The sequence below is a fragment of the Lissotriton vulgaris genome, chromosome 1_1 (assembly GCF_964263255.1).
Source record: "Lissotriton vulgaris chromosome 1_1, aLisVul1.2, whole genome shotgun sequence".
In the NCBI taxonomy this organism is placed as follows: Eukaryota; Metazoa; Chordata; class Amphibia; order Caudata; family Salamandridae; genus Lissotriton; species Lissotriton vulgaris.
The window spans coordinates 40,218,406-40,244,964 of NC_141685.1; the positions used below are offsets into that span (position 1 = coordinate 40,218,406).

At 46.6% G+C, this 26,559-nt stretch overlaps 1 long non-coding RNA gene and 1 pseudogene across 1 annotated transcript in view; both read left to right on the plus strand.

The window, feature by feature from the left end:
• LOC147737111 (uncharacterized) overlaps positions 1 to 26,559 on the plus strand; it is a 305,409-nt pseudogene that overhangs the window by 151,875 nt on the left and 126,975 nt on the right.
• LOC147737113 (uncharacterized) overlaps positions 25,864 to 26,559 on the plus strand; it is a 34,385-nt gene continuing 33,689 nt past the window's right edge. The window contains exon 1 of the long non-coding RNA XR_015309809.1: positions 25,864 to 26,054. This is a non-coding gene — a long non-coding RNA (uncharacterized LOC147737113). The remainder of the gene's footprint in view (positions 26,055 to 26,559) is intronic.

Genomic DNA, 26,559 nt, shown 5'->3' on the forward strand with positions numbered 1-26,559 from the left:
CGTCCCCACCATCACTCTTCTTTTTTTTTTTTTAAACTTGATACTTTTCTGATGTTTAGCATGCTAGACTTTGAGATTTGAAGAAGATTGATTTTTGAAGTCTTAAATTGAGCCGACAAATGAGGTTTTTTTTTCTTGCCCCCCCACCCCTTCACCCACCCCCTAGGAAACCCCCCCTTACTTATTCTGGCTTGGTGTTGGGCCAGATTTCCGCCCATCAGGAGCCTATCCTTTGCCTCCCCACTGCTGCCTTTTTCCCATCTAGAACAAGGAAAAAGAGATAGCCGCGTCTGAGCCATTTAATGAAAGGAGCCACCATTATATAACACAGCAAGAGGGGAATTTGAAATATTAAGTTTGGGTGCAAAAAGAGTTTCTAATCCTAAGTGGTTATCCGTGTTTTTTTGTTTTTTTAATATATATATATATTTCTTTTTTTTTTTTATTTAATCTTAATCTATATTTCTTCTCCTGTGTATGTGTGCATGTGTAAATTTTTTTTTTTTTTCTCCCCTCTAGCTAATTTGATTTATGTGCTTGAGCTTGGGCGTGATCTCTAATGGAATCAAGTAATTCGTCAGCATCGTGAATAGACCGGACATTATGCATCTTATTGTTATACATAATTCGGAGGAACGCAGGAAATCGCATCTGTACCGTTGCTCCAAATGATCTAAATTTGTCCATACGTTGCCCCAGCTCCCATTGCCTCTCTAGTGTAGTCTTTGATAGGTCTGAACGTATCTCAAAGCTGAAATCAAGACATTTTATTGAGCCTGCTTTTAATGCCAGATTTAGAATTTTTTCTTTTAAAGCATATGTCAAGAAGTTGATTAGTACTTTCCTTGGCTTAGTTCTTGCCGGGTTCATGCGAAAAGGATCCCTGTGTATTCGCTGGATGTCTTTACTTAGTTCTTCTACTGTCTCTTCCAAGTTGAGTGTGTCTTTTATTAGACGTACAATGAAGTCCTTTAGGTCTCCACCTTCTTTTCCCTCAGGTATTTTCAGGAGTCGAATATTGTTACGTCTGGAGTAATTCTCTAAAACTTCAATTCTCTCTCTCATGTCATCACCGTCTTTTTGGAGATTATAAATTTTTGATCTAGCCGCCTCCAGATTTGTGTTCAATACACCTACCGAACTTTCCAATACTTCCGTCCTCTCGCAGAGACCTTCAACTTTCTGTCCCAGCTCTTCACAAGTAGCTCTTATTTCTGCTTGATTATTTTTAGAAATTGCAAAGTCTTGTCTTATCTCCTCTCTCATCCCTGAGATTGAGGAGACTATTGCTTCTAATGCACTGCCAAGCACTGGATCTATGCTTTCTGAGGTTTCATTTGATTGGGCATCTGCTGAACCAACTAAATCGCTCTCTGTGTGTGTTTCTAATTCAGACAAAGTAGGCTGAGTGGTTTCCGCAGATACTACTGTTGGCCCCCCCACTGATAATACAGCCTTTGATAAGTCAGATTTCAGAGTAGACACACCATGCTCGGTTTGTTCAGATTGTTTACCCAGCTGTAAACTTTGATTTTTCATGGCTGTCGCCATATCTTGTGTGATCTGCAAAACTTGTGGCAGAGCTCTAAAGTACGAACGCAAGGATGGGGTTATGTCCCCTGGAGCCTTTGATTTTTTATTTCTGTTCTTATTTTTAGGTTGTTTTAACATAGAACGTTTACTATCTTTACTATCTTTACTGTCTTTAATTGGCTCTGGCTGATTTTTTTTTTTCTGAGCTTGACCTCTCTTTTGTGCTCCCTCCAGGGTGCACTCTGGGAGTTGAAGTCCTTTTTCCCCCAATTCTATCCCTCTGTCTCTGCCCTTTGTTTTACTTCTCGTAATCCTTACTTGCAAATCTTGTGCTCCTTTATTTGATTCACAGGCTGTGCTGGGAGCCTCCCCAAACAAGCAATAGATCTTACTTGATTCTTGCGCAAAGACGCCTGGACCTTTGGAAGAACACAGACCAGCCTCTGCAGCTTCCGTCGTGTCGTTTGATTCCACCACTCCCAAACCGATCGAAGTGGTGGTTCTCAACGCCTCTCCCCCTTTTCCGCTTCCAACTACGGCCGCAGTGTGTATGCTTCTTGCCGCGTCTAATCTCCACGGCTGCCCGCCCCCAGCAGAGGAGAGAGTTGGTGGCGGCAGCGGGAGAGCTGAACTGCAGGCACATTCAAAGCCGTTTTTTACAATATCGGAACGAGAAGACTTCAGCTCTCTCCAGAGAAGGCTCCGTTATAGGTACCGTTCGTCACAACTTAATTTACAGCATATCCGTTCAGGGCTGCAGCGAGGGCTCAGGATTCAGCTCTGGGCGTGCGATCCGCACCTAGCCTGCGGTCGCCATGTTTCCTCTTCTATACGAATTGATACTTTAAGCAGAATGAAGTCTGTACTTTTGCAGACAACAGTGCCCATCACGTCATCAAAAGAGACGTATGATCTCCAAGTTGCAAGGACGGCGGCAGAGATACATGCACTTTTATCAAAAAATTGCCCGGTGCATTTCAAAGAAATGCTCAGCCAAATACTAAATATGTCGAATGCCAGTGGTATCTCGAATGTATTTAAGACAGTTTTTTTCGGGACTGTTAACACCATTTGAAGCGGTCCTGGGTATCTTTCCAAATTTTGTACATTCGATTTTTGGCGGCGTACCACTACTTTTGGGACTCGTAGCAGGTATTTTATTTTTGACTCTCCTGCTCCGATATGGCAAACCAAAACGCAGACATGACTCCGGCATGGATGGAAGAAACGATCCTAGCAATACGCTACCGGGACCGCATAACTAGAGTCCTTGGGATAGCTCTGCTACGAGATCTGAATATGACCTGGTTTCTTTCATTCAGACCTATATGGCAGACCTGCATCTTACCTGAGCTTCGATGTATGCTATGCGGAGAGGAATGCGTGTTAGACACCTGTCTTGCACTACCATCAGCAATACCAATGGACGTCGTTACTTTGCTAAGTCCAGTAACGGCTCACACATCGTGTTGTCCCCAGCGCTTACCAATCCTGATGACGGCATTCGTTGAGACTCCTGCACTACGACTAGGTGGTGGCAGTGAAGCAAGAAATGAAAGCAGCATCACCCAGGTACGACCTTCTGTGAGCATTGCTGATCCTGAAATCGATGATAGCAATCATTCTCACAACTGCCAAGTTACAGCATTATCGAACTTGGTCGAACTGTCACCTGAATATATAGACCAATTCTTTGCGAGCCTGTCTGAATGATGTTCTCTCCTGAACAGAAACAGTAACTTTTTGGGAAAACAATCCGGCACACAGCGTTCCCATGAACTCTGAATTCGGCCTTCAGCTTTGAACAACAAAAGCTACTGAAAAACGTTTTGAACTATTTTTTCCCCGCTCACCATGAAATTAATTTTTCCAAAATATTTACCTTTTTTCCTGGCACACGTCCTTTGCTTAAAGTAGAACTATTCATAAAGAAAAGAGCTTCTATTTTTAGTAGATCTAGAGACAAAATTTTAACTCAGCCTCTAGCACATTTTTAATGCAATAGTATTTATTATGTGATGAAATAGTCTCGCCCTTCTTTTCTGTATTTAGAGACTTTTTCATGTGTAAATCTTCGCAGAATCGTTCAAATAATTACATATGCAATATTTTTTAATGATTACTATGCTTGATAACGTACAGTACCAATTCATTTCTATGTATTTTAAGTACACCATTTCAAATGCAAAATGTATTTTGGGGTGGGTATGAATACACGTGCTTCTTATTGCTTTAGTTTTAGTAATTTGATGGACATAAATTCGTGGAGTGGGTGTTGTGTTCTATCTAGGACCCAGATCAATATTGTGACCTCATGCCCCTATACGGCTATAATCAATACATATCCCTATAATGGCATAAACGATCAGAGCCATATTTCAATAACTCGTCTCTGCAGCTCATGACAGTCCATGACACAGCAGAAGCCACTTCCTTAGATTCCTAGATAACACACCGAGTTCTTTCGACATCTCAAACCCCCCAGCAACCTGGGAAAGCCCCGCTTGCTTTGTTTTGATTAGTAATAGAACTCCTGCGAGCACTGTAAGAACGACCAGTTCTTAATGACATCTTTATTGACGTCTTATGTCCAAAAACTTACGTCAACCTCGGCACCTTTCAGGTATAAATATACCAATGCTGCCTTAAGCAAGCACACAGTGGTGGTGAATACTGGAGCAGAACAGCTGTCCCTTGCAGAGCCCAGCAGATGCGAGAAGCCAACGGACGCTGCCCCTCCTCCTCCTTGACGCGCTGAGAAAGACGCTGTCTTTTCTCCTGCCGAGAAAATCCAGCTCGGCGTTTCCAGCCTACCCTTGCGGGTAACTGGGATATCGGGTCCTGAGCGGGGATACCAGACCTCCTGCATTCTATTCCAGAGGTACGGTGCTGACTAAACCCTTAGAGAGAATTCTTGAAACAAACTCTTGGCAAAACCAACTTAACTTAAACTGCTACTTACTTACTCCCTCCCATGTATTAGGCTTAGGTCAGGTACACCGGGGTAGGCATAGTTAGAAGTACCAGTTGAGGTCGTTAGCTAATGTATATATGAATGTATATATTTTATTCATTTTAACCATCTTATGGCTAAGAAACCATATCAATGCTTTTACAGTATTATTTCGTAATACTCCTTTTACTGTACGCACTTTTCATAATAACAAGTTTTGCAATTGTGGCAATTCATTTCTCTTGCATGAGAATGAAGACTGCTCAATAAATAATATATTTTATTGAAAAACGCCCGTCTCTCTATTCTCTGCATCCCGGTGAAAGTAAAATCTGCACAACTGACTGAGTGAAATAGCGGTCTATTGCTTCACACGACTCTAGAGATTGACTCTTATTCTGAGGAGCAAAGTTGTCATGTTTATGCGGTTGTCGGAAGCTGAATCCCTTCTTGTCTGTGCCAGGGAAGCTGATCACTTCCTATTCAGTCAAGAAAGTTTCCAGTGACCTCTGAGCTAGATGGCGCAAACATAAATTAAGTCTAACATAGTCAGTAGAGACCTAGACGACCGCAGTCCTACGTCTACACTGCTGTTTATGTTATTCCAATGTGCAGGGCCTATAGGGAAAATAGGAACTACACTACAGCCTGGCATATGATGTCCACTAGTTCTAGTGGGCACCATGCACCAGTCTAATCGACCCTTATTGATGGTGGTTGTAAAGTCAACCTTATAGACAAGCTATCCTAGTGGTAGCAAGCAACTTAAAACCCATCTATTCAAATCCCCGTAGTCATTCAGCCCCCCTCCCCTCCTCCCAGTCTCTGTCAGCCTCATTACACCCCCCTCTGGTTCCCTAGCGCTTGGACGCCCCAGGGCAGCAATCGCGCTGTAGAAATGCATTTTCATTCATTTTCATTCATTCGTAGCATGGACCAGCAGTCGTCAGGCTAAGACTTAGAGGCGAGTTAAGCACGTTGTTTTACCTTTTATAATCCCTTGACTACCAAATGAAAGGACACCACACAAGGTATATATCAAATATATATTTATTTATTCCAAACACAACCCCTCTGCACTCTTTATGAGGTCAGATGTAAAAGCACAATACAAGTTACTTAATTAGCATACGATAAGTTGCACAAATACAGTTATGCCCTAGGGGCCTCACAAACCATACACTAAAATATTGGTATAAGAACCAGTTGTGGAATAGAAAGCAGGCCTATAGCCTGTGGAATCGCTGGGGCTACTCTAAATAACCAACGGTTAGGATGCAGGAGGACCACGGGAGACGAGTGCAGTGACTAAACACAGGCGCAGGTTACCATTGACTTTCTATGGGAAACGAAGAAGTTACAAAGTTACAGATTAAGGCCACACGGGAGTGAACTACGATGGAGCCCTTTTAGACTAGGACACTAGGAGAGTCAATACCCGCAGGAGCACCAGAGTACTCGAGTTACCTCACCCAGGGAAGCCGGGTGCGTAGGTGTCTTTTCGTGTCGGGTTTCTTCGTCGATTCCAATGGAGAGCTGCGAAGAAGTGCAGAAGGCGACCAGAGGAAAAGTGTCCAGGTGGATCCAAGAGTGGATTGAAGATCTGAAGAACCTGAAAGCAGAAGGGACAGAGTCTGGGTCACTAGCCAGTGACCAGGAAGGAACCAGGAAGGAACCAGGCGATTTCGGGTGATTTCAGGTGAAGAAGTGAGGCTTGTCTCTGCAGCCACGAGGACCAGGAGGCGTCGACGATGACCAGGAGCTGGATTCGAGCTGTCCCACGAAGGATCTAGTGGACTGCGGTGTCGGTATCTGGATTGGACCCAACAAGCCTTGGCAAACGTAATCTGCGCAGGAGATGAAGATTGGCTTCGGAGCAGACCAGCAAGGTCTGAGGAGCTTATCCTTTGTAGGGAAGCTGGAGCAAGCCTGGAGCAACCAGGAAAGCGAGTTAGTTTTAAAAGAAAGTCTTCCAGGGGCTCACTAGCCAAAGGGCAAGGAACCGCGAAGACGCGTCAAGCTGAAATGCAGGAGCGGGCCCCACGGGACACTCATAGAGTGTGGAGGCCTGTGCGTCGGTGCAAATGTGGCTTGGATCTGGGGCTTCAAGCACCCCAAAGCACAACTTCCAAATACCTCGGAAAGTAGTTCCAGCTTGCAAAATGCAGGATGTCCAGGAGTTCCGGTCCCACGTCTCTCGTGTCCACCACGGGTCTCAGCTTTGCTGGGAACGTCGAGCAGCATCAGAGATGTCTGGAAGTCTGTGTCCTGTGTCACAGAGCCTTCAGGATCCGGCGGGAGTCTCTACAATGCAGACCGGCAAGATGCTTCTTGGTGCCTGTTTGAACAGGCACCAAGGGAGATGTCTTCCGTCTTCCAGTATTTTTAGACACAGTCACAAAGTGGAAGGGGTACCCTGGGGACCCCTTCGAAATTGCGACTGCATTACCACCCTCTTGAAGAGGGTGGTAATTTGCAAGTGTTTTGCGACCGCAATTGTGGTCACAAAACATTCACACATAGCATTGCGGACGCAATTAGGAAGGGAATGCCCCTTCCTAATTGCGACTTGCAATTCTTAAATAGAGAGTCGTAAATAAACTGCGACTTGCTATTTTGGAATTGTACACGGCCAACAGTGATTTTGCATGCGCAAATGGGTTCGCAAACCTGGCCCACTGTGATTGATTCCACTGACTCGCTAGACATTGTTGCAGAGGACACATGTGAAGCCTTGCACGAGGTACGATTGCAATGCAGGATGCCATCATTCCCAGCAGATGCATGAAGACTTTGGCGGGTAATGATTGATTGAGTTGAAATTGTAATAGTGTGGCCTGGATATTGTGAATCCTGGCTATATTGGGAGTGGCTAGAGCTTTGAGAGTGTTGATGGAAGCTCCCAGATAAGATTGCACTTGTGCCGGACACAGGTGAGATTTTTGTGCAATTATTGTAAACCCCAACTGGTGAAGTAGATGTACTGTTGTCCGATTGTGTAGTGTCCTTGGTGGGAGAGATGATGACCTGGGTGTCGTGGGGGTAGGATACTATACTGAGTCTGTGCTGTTTGATGATGGTGGCGAGGAGGGCCATGTAGATGTTGAAGAGCGTGTGGCAGAGCAACGATTCTTGTGGTACTCCGCAGTTGATTTCTGTGGGTTTGGAGAGGAAGGGTGGCAGTCTGATTCTTTGGGTTCTGCCGGTGAGGAAGGAGCGGATACAGTCAAGGGCGGTTCCCTGTATGACGGTGTCGTGGAGTCTGCCGGTGAGTGTGCGGTGGGGGACGGTGGAATGCCGCAGAGAAATCAAGTAGGATCAGAGCTGCAGTGTGCCCTTGGTCGAGGAGGGTGTGGATGTTGTCTATGGCAGCGAGGAGAGCGGTCTTGGTGCTGTGGTTACTGCGGAATTCGGATTAGGAGGGGTTGAGATGGGAGTTTTCTTCGATGAATTTAGTTAGCTGGGTATGGACGATCTTCTCTGTGACTTTGGAGGGAGATGGGTCGGTAGTTCTTGAGGTCGGTGGGGGTGCTGAGGGCCTCTTGAGCAGGGGTCTGCCTTTGGAATTGTTTCCTCTATACCCTCCTCTGTAGAACCTCTAGAGGAAAAGGATTGGATGTTACCTTTGCAAGAGGAAGCATTTTAGTCTGAGGATGTTGTTTCGGACCCTGCTATGTAAAACGAGCGGTGAAAGGAGCCTCTATTGGATGGGGACTGGAGTGCTCCAATGGATTTTGCTACTTCACTGTCCTTTTTCTTCTTTTCTAAGGATTGGTCAACTACAGGACCAACCAGGTGTTCTTTGTCAAAGGGAGTGTTCAAAACGGGCTGTTGAACCTCAGGAAACCCTGAGATCCTAAGCCATGCACGCCTTCTGAGGAGAATGCTAGTATTGATCTCCCGAGCTGACATCCTAAGCCATGCACGCCTTCTGAGGAGAATGCTGGAATTGATCTCCCGAGCTGAGACCCTAAGCCATGCACGTCTTCTGAGGAGAATGCTGGAATTGATCTCCCGAGCTAAGATCCTAAGCCATGTACGCCTTCTAAGGAGAATGCTGGTATTGATCTCCCGAGCGGAGACCCTAAGCCATGCACGCCTTCTGAGGGGAATGGTGGAATTGATCTCCCGAACTGCGGTGTCTGCTGCGTCTAAAGCACATCTCATTGAGGACTTAGAAATGAGTCTCCCCTCTTCAACTAACTGCTGTGCCTTAGTTTTGTGTTCGCCTGGGAGATATTGGAGCAGTTGCTCCATCTCATCCCAGTGTGCCCTGTCGTAACTAGCTAGTAGGTCCTGTGTGTTTGCGATGCGTCAGTGGTTAGGGGCTTGAACAGCTACTCGTTTCCCCGAGGCATCTGTAAGTTTGGATTCTTTATCTGGGGGAGGTGCATCCCCACAGGTTTGCGAGTTAGCTCTTTTGCGAGCGTTGGACACTACTAGAGAGCCAAGAGGTAATTGTCCCTTAATAAATGCAGGATCTATCTACCCTTGGAGTTAAAATACATGCTCTGACAGGGTCTTTAAAGAGATCATCTGCATGCCGCATCATGCCTTCAAGCATAGGGAGTGTTTGACTTGACCTGTGCGTAGACTCAAGTGTTTCAAATAGAAAGTCCTCCTCTAATGTCTCTTTATGTGATTGTACCCCCATGATACTCTGCTGCTCAAGCAATGAGCTGATCATAAGCCATATTATCATCTGGTGGTGATGGCTTTGCTGGGTAAAGGTCTGGCTCATTGCCTACTGGAGGTCAATGATGTAATCATTCCATGGGTCTGCAGGCAAATGAGTATCATCATCACCTTGTCCACATCTGGATCTGGATGTGGAGATCCCTGAGGTGTTATGTGTAAGGGCTCTTTAATTATTAACTGTGGAAAAGAAGGTGGAGGTAGGGAGGGTTGTGGCGCAGGATAAACATGGCTAGTAGCCATCTCCTTCTTCTTTGAGGGAATCTTATCAGAAGTGTCCTCTCCAGGATGCTTGTGCTTCGCTGGATTTATGTCCAGTATCAGGATTCATTACAAATGTATTTTGTATGGGATCCAATTTGGACTTAAGGACGTCTAAAATTGGTTCTGGAGGCTCAAAACCATTGTCCTCGGTAGTCGGCTAGTCTTTAGAATGTTTCGGCTCAGAAGCGAGATTGTGTTTCGCAGCAGAGGGTTTTGGCTCCGAAGCATGATTGTGTTTCGCGGCGGAGGGTTTAGGCTCCAAACCAGATCTGTCCTTGGAGCCTGATGATTTCGGATCCGAAGGAAATTTCTTCTGACTTGATCCGGAGCTGGAAGGCTTGACGGTTTGTTTTGGTGCCGAGGGACGTGGCGTTGGAAACATTGTTTCGGAGCCGACTGTGACCAGAAGGCAGAGGTGGTGCCATAGCCTTATGAGTTTTAGAAGAGGATTTAGGGGGCAAGGGTTCTTCGGTACTCACTGTACCATGTGCCGAAGGCACATCTTGGGACTCCAGATAGATTTCGAGCTCGGAATCAGACTCTGGAATCGAGAGGGCCTCTTCTTCTACGGAGGATGCTTCTATCTCTTCTTGGTTAGATTCTTCTGCAAAGATATCCAGTGTGTTGAATGCTTTGGCGCTGCCTCTCTCGTCATCGAGACTGATGATCGGGTAGAGTCCTCTTGGACCACAACGACTTACAAGCGTCGCAGTCTTCCTCCTTGTGCTCCGGAGAGAGGCATAAGTTACAAACTTGATGTAGGTCGGTGTGAGGGTACTTGGTGTGGTACCAAGGAAAGAAATGGAATGGAGTCCGTTCCATTTGTAGAAGGCTGGCCCTACGTAGCCCGACGGTTGCCCGCAAGGTTTTCTATCGAAAATGGATAGTTTGTTGATTGATCTGAAACGCAGAGAACAAAGAAATGCATACTGAAACAATACTGTTGAGGGTAAAGTGGACTGCCTACCGAGGGGAACCTGAAGAACGGTTTCGGAGCGCAGCAATACACATCCAAACCCGTTGGGGGTAAAAAACTATCTAACAATGGAGTCAATGCCCATGTGCACTATCACCGAAAGGAAGAGTCACCTTACCTCGTGACTGGAAAGACTTCTTCAAAGAAAAACAACTTGCAAACATCCGGACCCAACACAAGATGGCAGGAGTATGCAAAGCAATTACATATACAGCACACATGCCTCGAACATAGGATTAATGGCCCGAATCCCTGTGGTGGTATCTGGTCATGTTGTGGCTCAGTGTGCCATGTGATACGGCAGGCTATAGTGCTTGGTGTGATTTGGTAATTTTTGACAAGGTGAAGTGTTGAACGGTTAGGGACATTTTGATTTTCTTTGTTTTTGGGATCATGTGATATAGTGCGGTACCTACCGTATGATGTAAATAAATTACATTGCTAATGTACCATAAGGATGTGGGGTGAGTGTTTTTAGAACCAAAGCCTTGCTGATTATATGCAGAAAAACAGGTCTGGGAGGTCACTACTGACTAGAGGAGGTTAGCAGCTACACAGGCCTTGGGCATTGATCCTATTGAGGATAATATGTGTCGGGCCACTGGTGACTGGAGCTGGCTAGCAACAACGTGAGCCTCTGGTATTCATTACAAGCAGGGTAACAATGCATGTCAATATTGACTGGAACTGGTTGGCAGTAGAGTTGACCTCTGGTTTTGAATATTTGCAGGATTTAAAGGTACAGGGGTCACTACTGACTGGAGTTACTTAGCAGGATAATAGGTCAGGGGGCCAATACTGACTGAAGCTGGTTAGTAGGATCACTAGTCCCAAGGTGCTACTAATGACTCAAGTTGGCTAGAATGATAACAGGTCCCTGGGCCAGTACTAATAGGAGCTGGCTAGTAGGCTTACATACAGGCCCAAGGGGCCACTACTGACTGGAGCCGGCTAAAAGAATAACAGGCCCAAGGGTGGTGGGGGTGCGAGTAGCACCAGTGACCGGAGTTGGCTAGAAGCAACGACAACCTTTGGTATTGATTAAATACAGGACTCAAGGTCACAGGAGGCACTGCTGAATACAGCTGGCTAGCAGCAGTGGTGGCCTCTAGGAAGAAAGAATTGAGAAAGCATAACTGGATATACTGGTTTCTTTAATACCGATAATTGGTTACACATGAATGCCACAACGTGCATTGATATATTACATTACCAAATTATAATATTCTTATATTAATTTGACGTGACTGTTCGCCTTAATATGCCTGCAAAGTTACATGATTCTATTAGGGCTCAGAACCATTTTATTTAGTGATGTCCATCAGCCCACTTTCCTGCATCTTGTAGTAAATTGAATATTGACAAACAGAAGTGTTATTTCCAGAAACAGTGAATTCTGCAGCTTGTCTGTGTATCTTTTATCTGCACCTCACGGACTCCTCACATTCCTCTTGAGAGAAGATCCTGCCTCCTACTTATTAGTGTCGTTTCAGTAACTGTTTCTATCACGTGTTCATGTTTCATTGACTTGTATTAGGAGAAAAGTGTGTAAAAATACATTGTGTAGCATTAGCATTATATACTCCAACTTGCTATAGGGTGGATGCTCTGGTCCATTGCAAAGACAATGGTCACTTGTTAGTTTGCTTGGCCTTTTGCTATTTTTGTATTTAATGTATGATAGATTTGTTTGCCTCCCGGTGTGTTGTGTTTTATTTTACAAATCATAAGAGATGACGAGGAAAATGACAGTCCAGTATACACATTCTTCATATAAATCAACTCACAGGATACTGTTCTGGAGGTTCAGTCCCACAGACATTATCTCTAACTGAACGCAGGCACCCTAGGAAGCATGTGCTTTTAAGACCAGTTGCCCTCTGATGCGGCGTCCTCGCTATTGGATAAGACAAAATGTCCTGAATTTTATGAGGGTTACCGTATCTAGTGCACTCTGTTAGACAGCGCTCACCTGTGGTAGTAAGATGGTAATAGACACCTTATCACCTATGCACGGTGCAGGGCTTTGAGTTACAGAGCTCCTCACGCTGTGGAGAAGATTAGGTCACATTTACCCATTTTCCCATATTTGGTCCTGATGAAATGCCAACAGATTGCTCCATGACTACACAAGGCATGAAAAAAGTTGACCTGAAGTATAGACCCCAGCTCTACATTTCATCTTAAGCCCTAGGTTACATTCACAGCCTGATGGGTCCGGAGAACATTATCCTCGCTCTAACTGCGCCAATCAGATAGACGTAGCCCTTCATAGGCTGTGTTGTGTGCTGGGTGAGGCCTGGCATCTTATTATCGCTGGCGGGAGGATGAAGCTCTGATAGGAGCTACTACAGAGAAACAGGACCACAGGTCGCCACACAGCGACAACTGCCCAGAAGCTGAAGAAAGAACTCTGGAACAGCAAACCTCCTGCACCCTGGAGATTCTCCAGGATAAGCAAATGATGGTAATGAAATGCAAACTGCAGCATTAAGGTCACGCACTACAACATCTTTCCCTTTAAACCGAAGGTAACAGCCTACAAGAAAAAACTAAACAAAAAGCATCACAACTAGAAAATGCATTTTCAAAAGCTGCAAAAGAGAAACAGTTAATACAAATGAAAAACATTAATCTTTGTTCGTACCTTAGTAATGTGCTTACTTCTTGGCTTCACTCCATCTGCAGCAATAACGCTCTGAAAGGAGAAATTACTGCTGTGAGTCTCAGAGTCTTCAGTGCTACTGGTCTCAGTCACAAAGGCTGCGGTGTCGGAAGATAACTTTCTCTTATTTGGCTTTACAGATCCACAAGTCACGCCATCGCTTTTAGCAGACACGCTACTGTCGGCAGCATCATAACTTCAGGCAGACCAGCAATTCGGATATCAGCACTCATATTGGTTGAATATTCAACAAGCACGGTCTCGGCTCACCAAGCAGCACAAAAGAATCGGGTCTCATAACCATACCCCGAGCCACAGTTAGCTCTGCCGCCACTTGAGCACACTCAAACATCTCAGCACTTACACACCAGTCCCAGGGGAGACCATCTGTGAAGTCCTTGTGAACTTGCACCACTCCTGGGTCAGCACAAGCAGCATCATGGACAGCGTCTAACACCGCTACCACAAACATTCATCAACATCCAAATCCTCGTCACCCAAACTACCCAAAAATGGCTTTCTAGATAAGCAGCCATCCCAGTAGTGTCTGTCTCTGTGCACTAATTTGATGCCAAAGTTGTAATTTTAAAAACAGCCTTTGTTACATTACAGGGGCTTGACTGACACCATTATTGGGCATTCTGCAGATTAAACATCATCCTCTTAGCTTGCAATATTGTCCATGTTTCGCCAAACACTGGCAGCATGGAAGAATGGCAACAACTGTTGTCGCACTTGAGTTTGATTTTTAAAGTCACGCCCCAATGGGCGTATGCGCGCTAAGCATTGTGGTTCGTGCAGTTCAGCCTTATCACGACCATAGTGAATACCGCTCATACTTCCCAAAATTAAAATTGTTAGAAAAGTTCATTAAGCAGCTTTTGTAGGTGGTGTTAAGCTCTACATTATTTTTCGCCTCACCCCAAACGGACACGCCGTTCCACACGCACCTTTCAAGTTTCTAGGCGCGGACCGCATGTTTGCAGTGGGATGCCTTTCTGGCCGGAGCAGGCCATATATATTCCATATGAAGGTGCTCAAAAGTGAAGGAGCCACACACGACGTCGGTTTATCCTTTTATTGGGCAGACTGCAGATTAAAACACCATCCTCTTAGCTTGCAATATTGTCCATGTTTCGCCAAACGCGTTTCGGGTAAGTACCCTTGACCTCTGTGTGTGCTGCTGTCTGCCATTAAAAGGTCAAATTGGAAGATTGGCCTCTTATCGCCCATTAGCACTCCTATTGGCAAGGCGTCTATCTCCCGTAGTGAAAACATTGGTACACCCTGACCAAAACAGGTTTGTTCCAGCCCGGTGCATTTCTCTTAATATTCGTAGATTTTTTAGAATACAGCAATATCCAACGCATAGTTGGCCTAGGTCGGGTTGCTTAGTTCTTGACCTGCAGAAAGCCTGTGACTCTCTGGAATGGCCTTATCTGGAGGCAGTCTTAGGCAAATTTGAACTGGGAGATCACTTTTTAAATATGGTTTGCCTATTGTATCAGTGCCCCACTGTCCGAGTCGCACCGGTAGGTTGATCTCAGACCCAATCAGGGTGAGACGTGGAACACGCCAGGGCTGTCCCTTGTTCCCGTTGCTATTCTCCCTAGCAATGGAGCCACTGGTGATGATGCTCCGAGGAGATGGGGAGGCATGAGGCATTCCGTTAGGGGGTGGGATACATACTATTTCCCTGTGCGCGGATGACTTATTATTATATCTTCGGGATATCACTGCGATCCCGACGTCCATTGCAGATATACTGAGAGCTTTTGAGGAAATGTCTGGACTCCGGGTTAACTGGACCAAGTCAGAGATGTATCCCTTCAGCGCTGTCACAGCAGAGGAAGCTGTGATCTTAAATGGCTCACCTCTCACATGGTACCCCACCACGTTTAGATACCTTGGGATCTTTGTATATCGGATGCCTGATGACCTGTTTGAGGGTAACCTGATGAGAGCAATCTTGGCACTCCGGGCTCAGGTGCGCTTCTGGAAGACACTTCCCCTAAACGTTATGAGTCGTAATGCGCTGTTGAAAATTATTGTGTTGCCTAAGCTGCTGTATTATTTTTCAAATCCCCCGCTCTATGTTCCGCCCAAGCTATCGAGAGTTAGAATAGCTCCTCCGGGATTTCATATGGAATAACGGGAGGCCGCGAGTGGCTCTGTGGAAATTGCATGCTCACAATGGTTGGGGAGGACTGGCTGTCCCTAATATGAAACTGTATTATTTGGCTGCCCAACTCCAATGGGCAACAAAATGGCTTGCTGGTCAGAATCTGGAGGACACAGCGGCCATGGCACGGCCCTGGACCCACTCTCAGATCTGCCATCTGTTTCACCCCGTTGCAAAACTTCCAAGGCCAAAACAACTACATCTCGGATTGGCAATACAATGTTATAGGAGAAGCTTATATATCACCCATGCGACCCTCCCATATGCCCCTATATTTCCGCTGCTCGGAACGCGACGTGGCAGGCTGGGTACATCAGAAACAGCTCTGATGATCTGGCACGCTGCGGGTTTGACCACGCTGGGTGATCTTTACAGCGACGGTGGGCTATTGCCGTTTGCGACACTAGCTGAAGACGCTGAGTTGCCGGCAGGTCAATTCCTTTTACATGCCTCCATTCTGAAAGCACTATCAGCTGTCTGGGGGGACTTACGGTGGAACCACCGACACACTTGCTACTTCAATACCTGCATGTAATGGGGGAAGGCTCCCATGTGGTGCACTGGTTAGTGAAAGCGCTCCTCATGCACACACTCAAGCCCATGTTGCGACTTCGTGTTAGTTGGGAAACAGATAGATGTCAGCCATGGACTGATAAGGAATGGGATGCTGTGTTAGCAAGCTCCAGGCACATACCAAGAAACTCCAGATTCAAACTTATACAGACGTTTATCTTCCAGAGGGCGTATCTCTCGCCTGATAAGATAAATAGATATTTCCACATTGCCACCTCTGCATGTCCATGCTGCTAACAACCAGACGCGGATTTACTACACATGCTTTGGGCCTGCCCATCCCGGCAGCAATATTGGCGGGGGTAGTTACAACACTAGTCTTATGCACAGGCACGCCCTTACCGCTGTCTTGGGAGATTTGCCTTTTAGGACTCTATGCCAGATCAAAACACAATAAAATCACCTCAAGTGTCCGGGATCTGGGTTTAATCGCGGCAAAAAGACTAATAACCAAAAAATGGAAACATGCGGAGAGATGGTTGGCTCGAAAAGTTCACTTGTAACATGGGCACAGGTGGAGAGCACGGCGCTACACAGGGAGGAAACGGCAGGGCTTCGTAAATACCCTATAGCGCAGGACAGGGACTCTATGCTAGCTGCCCTTCGAAGCGGTGCCGCGGTGAACGATGAAGGTGTGCAACCTGTTGATCTGCAATAGACATGATAGTACCAGTGCCATGATTACAGGACGATGTTGCGCCCAGACATGCAGACAATCACGTATTCATAAGATCCCTGGTACATCAGTAGTAACCATCAAGGTCCTGCACACTTTTGGGAGGGGAGGTGCTAGCCGTCGTCTTTATGGCTGTACGTAGGCACATGCCTTTGTTTAGCCCCTGCATAGGCGAGCCATAAGATAATAAGGTCCAGATAATTAATCATTATGCTCAGATATGAAACGGCAACCCGACTTACATAGTTTAGATGGCAGTTAGTAGTATTGTACGTTTCAGTTTTTATTATATGCTTATTGGATGTACAGGTCTTATTGGTATCCACGAGTGACTACCTACTGCGAAATGCCATCTATATTATTTCCCTTATATTGTTGTTCAAGTCCGAACAACAGGTTATTGTTCTGTGTTAGGATAGAATGTACATCAGATATTGTAGTACTGGCCCCGGTAAGATATGTAATGATCATGCTATGTATGGCCTTGTTTCTGATTCATAGACCATGAACTAGCAGCACCGGCGAGTAATAGCACACTGAGATTTTTCCATATGTGTCCATCATAATGTATGTATCTGGCAGCAGGACTGCAGTGTTGATTTTATGTTCTTATTGTTGACACTTGCACTATTGAATGTCACAGGGGTTATATAATTTTGTGGTGGGCAACAGAAAGTACTGTATAAAACTATGATGCCAGGTATGATAAAATCAGAAAATACCAATAAAGATATTTAAACAAAAATAAGCAAATAATAAGGCCACCTTCATCAGGACCCGCAGATTATCACACCAAAAGTTCTCAAACACCCTGGGAAGACCTGGAAAAAACATGTCTGGAAACGTCCATCGGTTACTAGCCCAAGGCGACACAAACTCTTTATATATAGACATTGATTGGACGGAACACATGCAAACATTATACTATACATCAGTCAAGTGTGATACAGTACACACGCGCCACCTTATACCCAGAAAAGATAGTGTCATCAAACATCAAGGTCATCCTAATGTGTTCATCCTATAAGGCTCACTAAGGCACAAAATAAAACACACATTGTTAATCTGTGCCACCATAATCCCTAGAGTTATAAAAAAGCAAAGTGGGGAAACCCAAGAGCTTACTCCATTTGTCCGCAGATACTTACTGTAATGTATTATGTATCAAAGAGCGCACTGCTCATCACTTAAAGGTTAGTGTGCCCCAATACTCGGTAAACGTTCAAAGGTCTGCCTGGTTCCTAGCAGGGAGAAGAGCACACTGCTCATCACTTAAAGGTTAGTGTGTCCCAATACTCTGTAAACGTGCAAAGGTCTGCCTGGTTCCTAGCAGGGAGAAGAGCACACTGCTCATCACTTAAAGGTTAGTGTGCCCCAATACTCTGTAAACGTTCAAAGGTCTGCCTGGTTCCTAGCAGGGAGAAGAGTACACTGCTCATCACTTAAAGGTTAGTGTGCCCCAATACTCTGTAAACGTTCAAAAGGTCTGCCTGGTTCCTAGCAGGGAGAAGAGCACACTGCTCATCACTTAAAGGTTAGTGTGCCCCAATACTCTGTAAACGTTCAAAAGGTCTGCCTGGTTCCTAGCAGGGATAAGAGCACACTGCTCATCACTTAAAGGTTAGTGTGCCCCAATACTCTGTAAACGTTCAAAGGTCTGCCTGGTTCCTAGCAGGGAGAAGAGCACACTGCTCATCACTTAAAGGTTAGTGTGCCCCAATACTCTGTAAACGTTCAAAGGTCTGCCTGGTTCCTAGCAGGGAGAAGAGCACACTGCTCATCACCCAAAGGTTAGTGTGCCCCAATACTCTGTAAACGTTCAAAAGGTTCTGCCTGGTTCCTAGCAGGGAGAAGAGCACACTGCTCATCACTTAAAGGTTAGTGTGCCCCAATACTCTCTAAACGTTCAAAGGTCTGCCTGGTTCCTAGCGGGGAGAAGAGCACACTGCTCATCACTTAAAGGTTAGTGTGCCCCAATACTCTGTAAACATTCAAAAGGTCTGCCTGGTTCCTAGCAGGGAGAAGAGCACACTGCTCATCACTTAAAGGTTAGTGTGCCCCAATACTCTGTAAACGTTCAAAAGGTCTGCCTGGTTCCTAGCAGGGAGAAGAGCACACTGCTCATCACTTAAAGGTTAGTGTGCCCCAATACTCTGTAAACGTTCAAAGGTCTGCCTGGTTCCTAGCAGGGAGAAGAGCACACTGCTCATCACTTAAAGGTTAGTGTGCCCCAATACTCTCTAAACGTTCAAAGGTCTGCCTGGTTCCTAGCAGGGAGAAGAGCACACTGCTCATCACTTAAAGGTTAGTGTGCCCCAATACTCTGTAAACATTCAAAAGGTCTGCCTGGTTCCTAGCAGGGAGAAGAGCACACTGCTCATCACTTAAAGGTTAGTGTGCCCCAATACTCTGTAAACGTTCAAAAGGTCTGCCTGGTTCCTAGCAGGGAGAAGAGCACACTGCTCATCACTTAAAGGTTAGTGCAGGGGCGTAGCTAGAGCTTGTGGCGCCCGGGGCTACCCCTCAGATTGCCGCCCCTGTCATCCGTAGCCCTGTGATTGTGTGAGGTTAAGTCTCGACTCGAATTTTGAATCTCACCTCACTGTCAAATTTCGGGCACAAATGCTTCTCACATGTATCATTGGAATGCTAGTTTTACATTGGTCTATTAAGTAGTGGAAGTAAGTGTTAACTATCTGAAATTGCAGTTGTAGAGGGCTGCGCACAGCACCCCTGACCACTCGCTTAATTATACTGGTGTGATTTTTTAAAATACTTTCACACATATTTGTCATCCTGCCTGACTGTGACCGCTGTATCCCAGAGACTCTCCCGAGGATTGCCTAGCAATCATGCTATCTTGCACATGCTCACTGTGGCGGCTGGAGTCCGTGAGTCAGCTGACTCTAATGAATTTATGGTATAGGCCTGAGTCAATTAAGATTTGTGTTAGGGCCTCTCACACCCTGTTCTAGTCTGTCCCCAGGTCACATGTGGGACAGAGAGAGCAGCATGGAGGTTAGTGATTCTTCTCTCCTGGTTTATTATTTGAGTTCTCTCCAAACAGCCACAATGCCACATGTTCACAGACAGGTGCTCTCGTCAGCGTGCGTCGTGACTGTCACTCGAGACAGACTACTTTTGCACTTACCTGTGTGAATCTGAAGATGGGGTGTTGGATTTAGGGGTCTTTCAACATCTGCTGTGCTGCAGGCTTTAAACAGCAATGCAGGGTGGACTGAATACCTGACTGAAGACCAAGCTGCTTCAGTGCCATGGGCAGAAAAAAAATGCCAATCCTTGCTTGAAGTGGTGTCTGGTGTATTTACAATTGGTGTGTAACTTGTCACTCGCTGTGCAACACTAGAAATATTGATGTCAGGACATCAAGGCAGGCTCCGGTGATGCTCATGCCACTGCAACTCTGAATGCCTCATGTGCACCCAGCAATACTCCTTCTACTTTAGTGGGATCCTGTAAATATCTGTGTTCTCTACTAAACTGTTGTCTTGTATTGTCAGTGACTCTTATTGCAGTGCTTCACTCCAGCGGTACTACAGCCTAACCGCAGGTCCTTGCTCTTTTTGGTGTTAATTTTTAGCGAAGCCATGTGACCTGCTTTCTAGAGGTCCATAGCTGTCCTTTTAATTATAGTCAGCTGCAGCAGGCGTTTGCAGCAGTTTTAGATCTTCTAAGAGTTTTTCTTTGCTCAAATGGATCTAATGTCTGATATTTATGTTTCCTCGTCATCATTGCTTGATTTTTGCTCGCAAGAAAGTGTCAAATGTCACTCATAACGACACTGAAATTATGAACATGTCACACATAGCAATCTGAAACTTTGGCAGCTATGGATAGCATATGTTATCATGTCATTTGCTGACAGCCTAACTTGGTTAGTCCCCCCCACTTCTTTTTATAGGACTTGTACCCACTGCCCTGCCACTCACCAAAGATCCTTTCCTCCCCTCGTGACAACTGTTTAGCTCTTACCTTCCTCAGGCTCCAGTATGCCACAGAGGTGGCAAGGTCTCTACTGAAAGGGTTGGTTCTGATGCAGTCTGCAACAAATCGCCCAGCACTGTCACTGCCCCAGACTCGACTCATAACTGCCACGATTTCAGATTGCTATGTGACATTTTCATAATTTTAGTGTAATTATGAGAGACATTTCAATGACTATGAGTGACAGTTTCTCCCGAGCAAAATCAAGCAATGAAGGTGAGAGAAACATATAAATATCAGAAATTACTCTCATTTGAGCAAAGAGAAACTCTACCAGCTGCAAAACACCAGAAAGGAAGGGAACTTAGATGCGGTCTAATTTACTAGATGGCTTTAAGCCAAGTTCAGTGGTTTAATTCCGTCTCAACTAAGGGTTTATCGCCACAGGAATGTTGGAAAAAGTGACGATCCTGGGGCCATAAGGACTTGTAAATATGCCCCTATGTTCCTCTCTCCCTTTGATGCAGCGTTTGTTACGTCAATCATTTTTCTTTTTTCCCCTTTGTACAAAAACGTTTAATCTTGCAAATGTGTACTTCCCCAGATACCTCCCTGCTGCCAAAGCCATGACTGCTTTATTGCTATGCCATTCTCAGTGCTACATCAACTCACATGCGCGTTCTGCACCCCCCCACCTACCACCGTCCCCTCAGCTTGCCTTCCCAGATCTTTCCACCAGTCGTTATTTCTCGTAGTGCTCTCGGAGCACCAGGTGCTAATATTGTTCAATGAAATCGACAATGCTAATTTAACATTCACAGCCCTAAAGTACAGCAAGCCTGCACCTCGGGAGTCCCCTTTTAAAACAAGATGCAGGTTGAAATTCACCTCAAATTTGTTTTTCACTAACACGTTTTATCAAGGCAGCTCTGCAGTGTTGCACTGGGAGGAAAATAGACCCAGGCCTGAAAATAAAAAGTTGCCCCTATAGTAAATCAGAAAGCTAAAAAAAGTCTCAAAAAGTATGCAAATTGGGACACTTTTAAAGTTGGTAAAACACGCTGTGTGTTCTGCAAGATATGGAAGACTCCAACTATTTGTGCCTTATGAAGAGCATGTTTATGCTACTGTCAGGGAAATCAACAGTAAACCGGACACAAACATAAAAAGACAGCCCACACATGGACCAATCAGACCAGACCATTGGGCAGTGCCAGATTGCCCTATAGGCAGGGCCACTGAAATTGTGCTATTGCAGCAACTTTTTCATAACTTTAGATTTGCCATGTTTGCAACACAGTCCATCTTCTGCATAATCTGCAGATTTTAACTAAATTTGCTTCTTGCTTAAATTTTTCAAAAGCTACTAAAAATGTTGCGGCGTAGTGAAAGGCCCTTTACAAAGCAGGAGTGGCCACCTTCCTATTGCTTATTGCTATATTTGGGTAGTAAACTGGTACTAATGAGGTGCAACCAATGCCTAGACAGTGTTACCAATTTTAAAAATGAAAGAAGTAATGAAATAATACTATTAGAAAATGTGCCGCATAAAGCCGTATAATCTGCTTTGCCGCAGAATTTAGTCAATCTTGCCGCAGAATTTGGAACCTCTCCTGCCACCTACACAATTTAAGTGGCCCTGCCTATAGGCCAGTCCGATCTTGCTGCTATGAAATTTTGACTCAATTTCTGCCTCGGGTAAAATTGTGTGACCCCCCCCAGCAAGACTGCCCCCCAGCGTATCCCCTCTTTCAAGGCTCCCTCTTGCAGGGCCCCTCTCCCAGTATTCTCTTTTCCAGGGCCCCCGCATACCCTTAATGAATGAAAATACAAAATTGTCACTGTAGCCAACCGCGCACATTATAAACCCGATTGAGTGCACTAAAATAAAAACCTGTTGAACAGCACTTGGGCTTAATGCTTGAAACTGGAATACAGAATAGGCCCTCGTGGACTCACAGTAGCTGCATGGTACTGACTACAGAGAAGTGTCTGTACTTTAATTACTACTGCATCTCTGCTGAGAAGTGCAGGTACTCTCACTTGCGAAAGAAAGCCCCGAGGGCACTCGGTACCTGCTCATTTAAGCACTGCTTGTGCAGGTAGGTACCTCGAGGTGCCTGCCTCGCTGACTGCCCCTCCTGTAAGCGTCTACTCGCACCCAGGACCGAGCCTTCCCAGCTCCCTTCACACACCCCCACCGCCCTCTGCGCGCAAGTTCCGCTCTTTAGGCAGGATACCTTTCCTCCACCTTCCCGGAACACTAGTGCAGAATTTTTAGCCCACTATCAATAAGCTGGTGGCACTTACTTGGGCAGAGTCCGGAGGAGTGTGGTGGTGGCGCTCCAAGCATTGCCTTACACACCGTCGCTCATGGCAGTGGCTGCAGGCTCAATTAGGCAGCTACAGCACGCTTTGACAATAATTGCCGGCCGCCTCATAACATTTACCCTCCAGACTTCAAGGTGCAAGTTTGCCGCCCACCGGTGATAGCCGTGCTGACGGCCGCGCAGCCACGCTCACGAGAGGCACGACGTGACGCGTCATTGCTGCCGTGCTGCTGCGCTACATTTCAGCGCGAGGGCTGGCCAATTATGCCCAGGGCCGTCATTGGTAGCGCTTTGGCGCGCTACAAGATTGACGGCCCTGGGACGGCAACCATGAGTTTGCTACTTTGCTTTCTTTTCACGCGGGTGCCGCGGCACTGGCGGCCCATGGCAGCCCATGGCAGCGGCCTTTATAATTTATTTGCAGACACGGACACTACTGTAGTAACTGACAGTAGTGTCAGGAAGTGTCCAAATTAAATATAAAGGCCGGGGCTGCCAGTGCTGCGCGGCCGCCGCCCGCACAATAGTGCCGCCTGGGGCGGACCGCCCCCCCCCGCCCCCCCCCTAGCTACGCGGCTGGGTTAGTGTGCCCCAATACTCTGTAAACGTTCAAAAGGTCTGCCTGGTTTTAGCAGGGAGAAGGAGGTGATCTATTACGGTCAGATAATTTTAAAACAAGAGACCTTATAACCCATCTCACCCTTCAATAGACAGCTTTCTTACCAACAATATTATATTTCTTTTCCTATAGTTCCTTTGACATGAATGTGGCATCTACGGAACACCCTGTCGTACCATCGGGTTTCCGCCTAGAAAACGACAACTTGTCCGAGGATTTTATTAGACTAAGGCATCCTTTTATACAGTGGTTAAAAGGATTCTCATTTAAGGACTTAGGGCAGGACAAAATACCTTGAATAAATGGAGGTACTCCCAACAGGAAGATCTTCTAAGAATAGCGTCTCTGTGTACACACACAGCCGGAGGTCCAGAATCTTGGCTCCTTTTGTAACTTAGTTTTGATACTGTCAAAGAAAATAAAAATAAAAGGGAAGAAAAGTAATATCTAACCAAGCTTGGGACCCAGTCGCATTTTAAACCAACAGCCATGCCAAAATACACTAAGATCTAGGACTCAGGCATTGAAATGTAAACCAGCCCTTCAGATAATCCTATATGTCTACTACTCCTATAGCAAAACTGAATCAATAATAATGTTTGTCATCCCACTGTCTCAAACTGCATAGTGGTTAACACATCCAGCGGGTATGTCGTAGACTGGTTACCCATATTAAACCACCAAATAGGTAGCAGTGTTTGATGACATCCTCAAGACTCTCGTATGTTTCTTATACAGAACATGTCCCACGGGTTTTAAAAGGCAAGCTAGTAATATCTGCCCTCCATGCCGGTAGTGATATGTGACAGTTTACTATCCTCCGCTAGACTGTACATACGGGCTGGACTCCCATAGATTTTGCCCCTGTTGTACCGCTTCCCATTTTTTATTCATACAACACATTTGTCTGTTTTACCTCTGACTGCCCCCACCTTACACGGAGCATTCATGAAACCCCCTAAAAAATGCGATACCGAAACTGACTGGATAACCCACGTCCCAAACTCACCTTGAACAACGACATGTGTCTCATCCAAAATAGCGTGGCAGATCTGGGGTCTGAAGGAGGCAGATTTGGGGTCTGAGGGGGGCAGATCTGGGGTCTGGGGGCAGATCTGGGTTCTGAGGGGGCAGATCTGGAGTCTGAAGGGGGGCAGATCTGGGTTCTGAGGGGGGAGGCAGATCTGGAGTCTGAGGGGGGCAGATCTGGGGTCTGAGGGGCAAATCTGGAGTCTGGGGGGGGGCAGATCTGGGGTCTGAGGGGGTAGATCTGGGTTCTGAAGGGGGGCAGATCTGGGGTCTGGGGGGGGGCAGATCTGGGTTCTGAGGGGGGAGGCAGATCTGGAGTCTGAGGGGGGCAGATCTGGGGTCTGAGGGGCAAATCTGGAGTCTGGGGGGCAGGGGGAGATCCTGGGGGGGGGCAGTTCTGGGGGGTCTGTGGGGTCTGAAGATGAAGGTAACTGCCCAGACAGACAGGGCTCCTTCCTCCTCTGCAGCAGGCTGGACACACCAGGAGAGGCCGGAAGTGGTGTCAGCAGCGCTGCCGGTGCTGTCTCTGCCGCCGCTGACCCCCTGAATGTCATTTATGTTCCTTTGCAGAAGTTTAAAAAAATGAACACATTGCTGGTATTTCACTGAGGGAGGCGGCAGAGCTGGCATGAGGGGCTGAATCTGAGACTCCTCAAGAGCACACCAAGCAAGGGTGAGGCCTGTCATGGACTGTGAGTGTCTTAAAAACACCCATGTCTTTGTCTTTACAGGCGCCAGTGCTTGTTTCCCTGCTGGTGCCTGGAGGCGGCGGTTCCATCAGCGGCCACCAGAGGGCGCACCTCTCCTGCAAATGAACCCACCTGAACTGCACATGGGAGGGTTTCCTCTTCCGGGTCAGCGGTGGCAGAGACAGCACCAGCAGCGGCGCTGACATCACTTCCGGCCTCTCCTTGTGTGTTCAGCCTGCAGCAGAGGAGGAAGGAGCCCGGTCTGGTGGGCAGTTACCTTCATCTTCATACCCCAACAGACCCCCCAGAACTGCCCCCCAGATCTCCACCTGCCCCTCAGACCCCAGACTTGCCCCTCAGGCGTCAGATCTGCCCCCCTCAGACCCCAGATCTGCCCGTTCTCAGACCCCAGATCTGCCCCCCCTCAGACCCCAGATCTCCCCCTGCGCTTCAGACCCCAGATCTCCCCCTGCGCTTCAGACCCCAGATCAGCTCCCTTCAGACCCCAGATCTACCCCCTCCCTCAGACCCCAGATCTGCCCCCCTCAGACCCCAGATCTGCCCCCAGACCCCAGATCTGCCCCCCTTCAGACCCCAGATCTGACCCTGCCCCCCTCAGACCCCAGATCTGCCCCCTCAGACCCCAGATCTGCCCCCCTCAGACCCCAGATCTGCCCCTCAGACCCCAAATCTGCCTCCCTCAGACCCCAGATCTGCCCCCCTCAGACCCCAGATCTGCCCCGCCAGACCCCAGATCTGCCCCTCAGACCCCAAATCTGCCTCCCTCAGACCCCAGATCTGCCCCCCTCAGACCCCAGATCTGCCCCCCTCACACCCCAGATCTGCCCCTCAGACCCCAAATCTGCCTCCTTCAGACCCCAGATCTGCCACGCTATTTTGGATGAGACACAAGTCGTTGTTGAAGGTGAGTTTTTGAAGTGTGTTATCCAGTCAGTTTCGGTATCGCATTTTTTAGGGGGTTTCATGAATGCTCCGTGTAAGGTGGGGGCAGTCAGAGGTAAAACAGACAAATGTGTTGTATGAATAAAAAATGGGAAGCGGTACGACAGGGGCAAAATCTATGGGAGTCCAGCCCGTATGTACAGTCTAGCGGAGGATAGTAAACTGTCACAAATCACTACCGGCATGGAGGGCAGATATTACTAGCTTGCCTTTTAAAACCCGTGGGACATGTTCCGTATAAGAAACATACAAGAGTCTTGAGGATGTCATCAAACACTGCCACCTATTTGGTGGTTTAATATGGGTAACCAGACTACGAGATACCCGCTGGATGTGTTAACCACTATGCAGTTTGAGACAGTTGGATGACAAACATTATTATTGATTCAGTTTTGCTATAGGAGTAGTAGACATATAGGATTATCTGAAGGGCTGGTTTACATTTCAATGCCTGAGTCCTAGATCTT